Here is a 6,115-nt window from a genome sequence, read left to right as displayed (position 1 = left end):
ATTTTTTTGTTTTTAAACTTTATAAAAGCACCCAACAGAAATAAATGACTCTCTAAAACTTCCGGGTTGTCTCCCTGGCAGCGCTTTCTTTAAAGCCATTAAGCTAGGCATATAGTGCTCAAGTAATGGATCCACCCAGATCCCAAGGTATATCAAAGCCAATTTTAATTAACAATGATTTGTGATTTAGTAGTGAGCACAAAGTAACATATATCATGCAACAACGAAGTCTAACTCTCTTCCTATGCATCGGCATGTCATAAAAGAACAATTCATGCACACATAGTAAAGGCCAATGCATAGTATAAACAGTTTCTTGCAATTTATCGTGTTGGAAACATAGAGAGGCGGAGATGTAGTTCCTCTCTCATAATAATTGCAAGTAGGAGCAGCAAGCACATGCATATTATATTCATAAAAATCATCATGTGCAACGGTAAAAGGCAACCCATCAATATAATCCTTAATAAGTGCAAACTTCTCCGATATAGTGTAGTCGGGAGAATTCAAAAAGATAATAGGACTATCATGCGTGGGTGCAATAGCAACAATTTCATGTTTAACATAAGGAACTATAGCAAGTTCATCTCCATAAGCATAATTCATATTGGCATCTTGGCCACAAGCATAGCAAGCATCATCAAAAAGGGATATTTTAAAAGAATCAACGGGATCATAACAATCATCATAGCAATCATCCTTCGGTAAATTCGAAGGGAAATTAAATAATGTATGAGTTGAAGAGTTACTATCATTAGAAGGTGGGCACGGGTAGCTAATCCGCTCTTCCTCGTTTTGTTCTTCGCTCTCCTCATCATCTTTTTCATCCAATGAGCCCATAGTTTCATCAATTCCTTCTTCCATAGACTCCTGCAAAATATTAGTCTCTTCTTGGACAGCGGAGGAGTCCTCAATATATGGTTTAACATAGGCATTAGAAGCATAATTATCATAACAATATTTAAGTATGGCAAAATTTTCAGATTTGTAAAGAGTAGCATCATACTTTCCAATCAAAGAAGCAATTTTATAAGCACCCTTAAAAGCAACAAATTCTTCAATTTGTTGAACATCATAGTAATTATAAACACCCTTAGCATACGAAGATATGATTCTATTATCACTAAACTCACATTGATAGGGAAGGTGTTTCTTAGGGTTTTCAGAACAACAAGTAAAATCATATATTTCACATAAATTCCAAGCATAGCACTGCAAACGATGAATTTGATCCAGTAAAAGTTTCCCTTTTTCAGTTATGCGATGTCGCACATAAAAAGTATGCTCATCTAAAGATTTGCCCTCAACTAAGCTAGTTGGGGTTTCAGCACGAGCACATAGGGATCGAAGATGATCCAAGTAAAAAAGCTTCAGGAGGGTGATAGATTTTGAGCGGTACTCCAACCATTGGTTCAGTAGGTACAACTAATTTTTTTGGTATTTTGCGTTTCCTACCCATAACTAAAGATAGAAAACAACTAAGAACATCAAATAAAAATTACTTAGTGATAAAGCAAACAAGCACACACGAGAATATTCACCCCACGCTATTGCTCCCCGGCAACGGCGCCAGAAAAAGGTCTTGATAACCCACAAGTATAGGGGATCAATTGTAGCCTCTTTCGATAAGTAGGAGTGTCGAATCCAACGAGGAGCTAAAGGTAGAACAAATATTCCCTCAAGTTCTATCGACCACCGATACAACTCTACGCACGCTTGACGTTCGCTTTACCTAGAACAAGTATGAAACTAGAAGTGTTTGTTGGATAGGTTTGCAAGATAATAAAGAGCACATAAATAAAATCTAGGGGCTGTTTAGATAAATACACAACTAAGTTAGTTTTAGTAGAGAGCTTTTTGTCACGAGAAAGTTATTTGTCCCTAGGCAATCGATAACTAGACCGGTAATCACTATTGCAATTTTATTTGAGGGAGAGGCATAAGCTAACATACTTTCTCTTCTTGGATCATATGCACTTATGATTGGAACTCTAGCAAGCATCCGCAACTACTAAAGATCATTAAGGTAAAACCCAACCATAGCATTAAAGTATCAAGTCCTCTTTATTCCCATACGCCATGACCCACTTATCCGTGTTTGTGTTTCAGTCACTCACGCAGCGCAGACAATAAGCAAACCATGAACATATTGCAAACCCTACAGCGGGGATCCCTCACGCTTGCGTGATACGGAGAGCACCATAGGACAGCACCAATAATAAAACATGCAACTCAAACCAATCACGATCATCAATTAACCCATAGGACAAAACGGATCTACTCAAACATCATAGGATAGCAATACATCATTGGGAAATAATATATAGCGTTGAGCACCATGTTTAAGTAGAGATTACAGCGGGTAAAAGAGGGGTTACACCGCTGCATAGAGAGGGAAAGAGTTGGTGATGACGGCGGTGAAGTTGTTGGTGTAGATTGCGGTGATGATGATGGCCCCGGCGGCGTTCCGGCGCCACCGGAAGCGAGGGGGAGAGAGCCCCCTCCTTCTTATTCTTCCTTGGCCTTCTCCCTAGGTGGGAGAAGGGTTCTCCCTCTGGTCCTTGGTCTCCATGGCGTGGGAGGGGCGAGAGCCCCTCTGAGATTGGATTTGTCTCTCTATCTCTCTCTGTTTCTGCGCTCCCTGATTCTGCCCTTTCACCGTTTCTTAAATTCCCGGAGATCCGTAACTCCGACAGGGCTGAATTTTGGACACGGTCTCTATCCGGATATTAGCTTTCTTGCGGCAAAAGAAGGGCACCAACCGCCTTACAGGGTGGCCACGAGGGCCCAGGGCGCGCCCCCTTGCCTCGTGGCCCCCTCGGGCATTGTCTCGCGTTGATTCCACTTCCCAAAATTCATAAATATTCCAAAAAAATCTCCGTTAGTTTTTTATCCCGTTTGGACTCCGTTTGATATGGATTTTCTGCAAAACAAAAAATATGCAACAAACAGGAACTGGCACTGGGCACTGGATCAATATGTTAGTCCCAAAAATAGTACAAAAAGTTGCGAAAAGTATATGAAAGTTGTAGAATATTGGCATGGAATAATCAAAAATTATAGATAGGATGGAGACATATCACTCTTCACTCAGAGTGTTTTTGTAACCTAGGCGAGTATGGGATCGCAGCTGAGCCCCTGAGTGAGAGGGTTGCTCTTCACACGGAGTATTTTTGAAACTTAGGCGAATAGGGTTCGCGGCTAAGCCCCCGAGTGAGAGGGTTGCTCTTCACTCAGTGTGTTTTTGAAACTTAGTTTAATCGGGTTCGCGGCTAAGCCACCCACTGGGGAATTTGAACACACATGCTTATGTGAAAACAATCATTAAGATATTGCAAAAATCCTGTCTTTGATAAGCAAACTGAAAGATTCTTATTACAACTCGTCGATCCGAGTGTTTAGGTATAAAAATGGCGGAGCAGATCCGCATTCCACGAGCGTGGCTCGTCTTCTTTCTTGGCTACGTTGTAACGGTGATACGCCCCATTGTGGAGCACCTTGGTGATGATGAGGGGCCCTTCCCAGGCCGTAGCAAGCTTGTGAGACCGTTTCTGGTGCACTCGGAGCACAAGGTCTCCTTCCTGAAATGCTCGACCTCTGACATTTCGAGCATGGAATCGACGCGGGTCTTGTTGATAGATGGTCGACCGAATCAGGGCCATCTCTCGTTCCTCCTCTAGGAGATCAACTGCATCCTGGCGTGCATGTTCTACTTCAGCTTCTGAGAAGAATTCCACTCGGGGGGCATTGTGCAGCAAATCACTCGGAAGCACGTCATCAGCACCATATACCATGCAGAAAGGGGTTCGATCAGTCGATCGATTGGGAGTCGTTCTCAATCCCCATAGGACAGATGGCAACTCAGTCACCCAAGCTCCAGCTGCGTGCTTGAGGTCGCGCATCAATCGGGGTTTCAGCCCTTGTAGGATCAAGCCATTCACTCTTTCCGCCTGCCCATTCGACTCCGGGTGCGCAACGGATGCGTAATTGACCCGAGTGCCTTGGGAAGCGCAGAATGCTCTGAACTCATCAGAATCAAAGTTGGAGCCGTTATCTGTCATAATTTTGTGAGGGACTCCATATCGGAATATCAGCTCTCTGATGAAACAAATGGCAGTGCTTGAGTCAAGATTCTTGATAGGCATGGCCTCGATCCATTTGGTGAACTTGTCGACTGCTACGAGAAAATGAGTGAAGCCGCTTCTACAAGTCTTGAAAGGTCCAACCATGTCCAACCCCCAAACTGCAAATGGCCAAACGAGTGGAATAGTTTTCAAGGCAGATGCAGGCTTGTGAGACATGTTTGAGTAAAACTGGCAACCTTCGCACTTGTCGACTATATCTTTAGCCATCTCATTCGCACGCGGCTAGTAAAATCTCGCTCGGTATGCTTTGGCCACGATGGTCCGAGAGGATGCGTGGTGACCACAGGTCCCCGAGTGAATCTCATTTAAGATCAGTCGACCTTCTTCTGGAGAGATGCAACGCTGAGTTACTCCGGTAACACTTTCTCTGTAAAGTTGTCCACTTATCACCGTGAAGGCTTTGGATCTGTGGATGATCTGGCGGGCCTCATCTTCATCCTCTGGGAGTTCCTGCCTAAGCAGATATGCAATATATGGCACTGTCCAGTCGGGGGTGATTACCAAAACTTCCATAATCAGGTCGACCACCGCTGGCACTTCAACTTCAGTCGGATTGGTTGAACTTATCGGTTACGGGGGCTCCTCCGTAAAGGGATCTTCTTGAACTGACGGGGTGTGGAGATGCTCCAAGAACACATTATTGGGAATAGGTTTCCGAGTGGCGGCTGCTTGATTCTTGAGTCGGGGTATGTGGTGGAGCTTCAACCCTTCAAACTTCTTCTCTAACTTTCTCACTGCATTGCGGTAACCGGTCATGGCAGGGCTCCTGATGTCCCACTCCTTCATTACCTGATTGACCACCAAATATGAGTCGTCGTAGACCATCAGGCGACGGACGCCAAGTGAGATGGCCATACACAATCCATATAAAAGTGCCTCATACTCAGCTTCATTGTTTGAGGAGTCGAAGTGAATTTGAAGGACATAACTGAGCTTGTCGCCTCTTGGGGATACCAGGACCACTCCAGCACCAGAACTGTTCAACATCTTGGACCCATCAAAGAACATAGTCCAATGTTCCGAGTGAACCTGAGTCGGTTGCTGTTGTTCAATCCACTTGGCGAGGAAATATGCTATTGCTCAAGACTTGATTGCTTTCTTTGCTTAGAACTTGATATCCAAAAGAAGGAGTTCAATCGCCCACTTGGCCACTCGATGGGTTGCATCTCGATTGTTCAGAATTTCTGCTAATGGAGCGTCGCTGATGACTGAAACCGAGTGGTCTGCAAAGTAATGTGCAACTTTCTTTGTGGTCAAATAAATCCCATAGACAAGCTTCTCGTAATGCGGATACCTTTGCTTGGACGGAGTCAAGACTTCAGAAATATAGTACACTGGGCGTTGAACTTTGTAGGCTTTGCCTTCTTCTTCCCGCTCGACTGTGAGCACTATGCTGACAACTTGTCCAGTGGCTGCGATATATAACAATAGAGGCTCTTTGCTGACTGGGGCAGCAAGCACCGGCTGGGTGGAAAGTAGGGCTTTGAGCTCTACAAACGTTGTTTCGGCTTCGGGAGTCCACTCGAACTTGTCAGATTTATTCATCAGTCAGTAAAGAGGCAATGCCTTTTCACCGAGATGAGAGATGAATCGGCTCAATGTAGCCAAACAACTAGTAAGCTTGTGAACATCATGCACACGCACAGGGCATTTCATTCGGAGAATTGCTCCAACCTTTTCTAGGTTAGCATGGATCCCTCGTTCGGAAACAAGAAAACCGAGTAACTTTCTGCCTGGGACTCCGAATGTGCACTTTGACGGATTGAGCTTGATATCATATCTTCTTAAGTTGGCAAAAGTTTCAGCGAGGTCAGTTAATAGGTCGAAACCTTTGCGTGACTTGACCACGATATCATCCATGTACGCTTCCACGTTCCGACTGATTTGAGTGAGCATGCACTTCTGAATCATGCGCATGAACGTGGCACCAGCATTCTTGAGACCAAAGGGCATGGTAACATAGCAAAAAC

This window comes from Aegilops tauschii, chromosome 5 (assembly GCF_002575655.3).
Source record: "Aegilops tauschii subsp. strangulata cultivar AL8/78 chromosome 5, Aet v6.0, whole genome shotgun sequence".
NCBI lineage: Eukaryota > Viridiplantae > Streptophyta > Magnoliopsida > Poales > Poaceae > Aegilops > Aegilops tauschii.
This window is presented reverse-complemented; position numbering follows the sequence as displayed.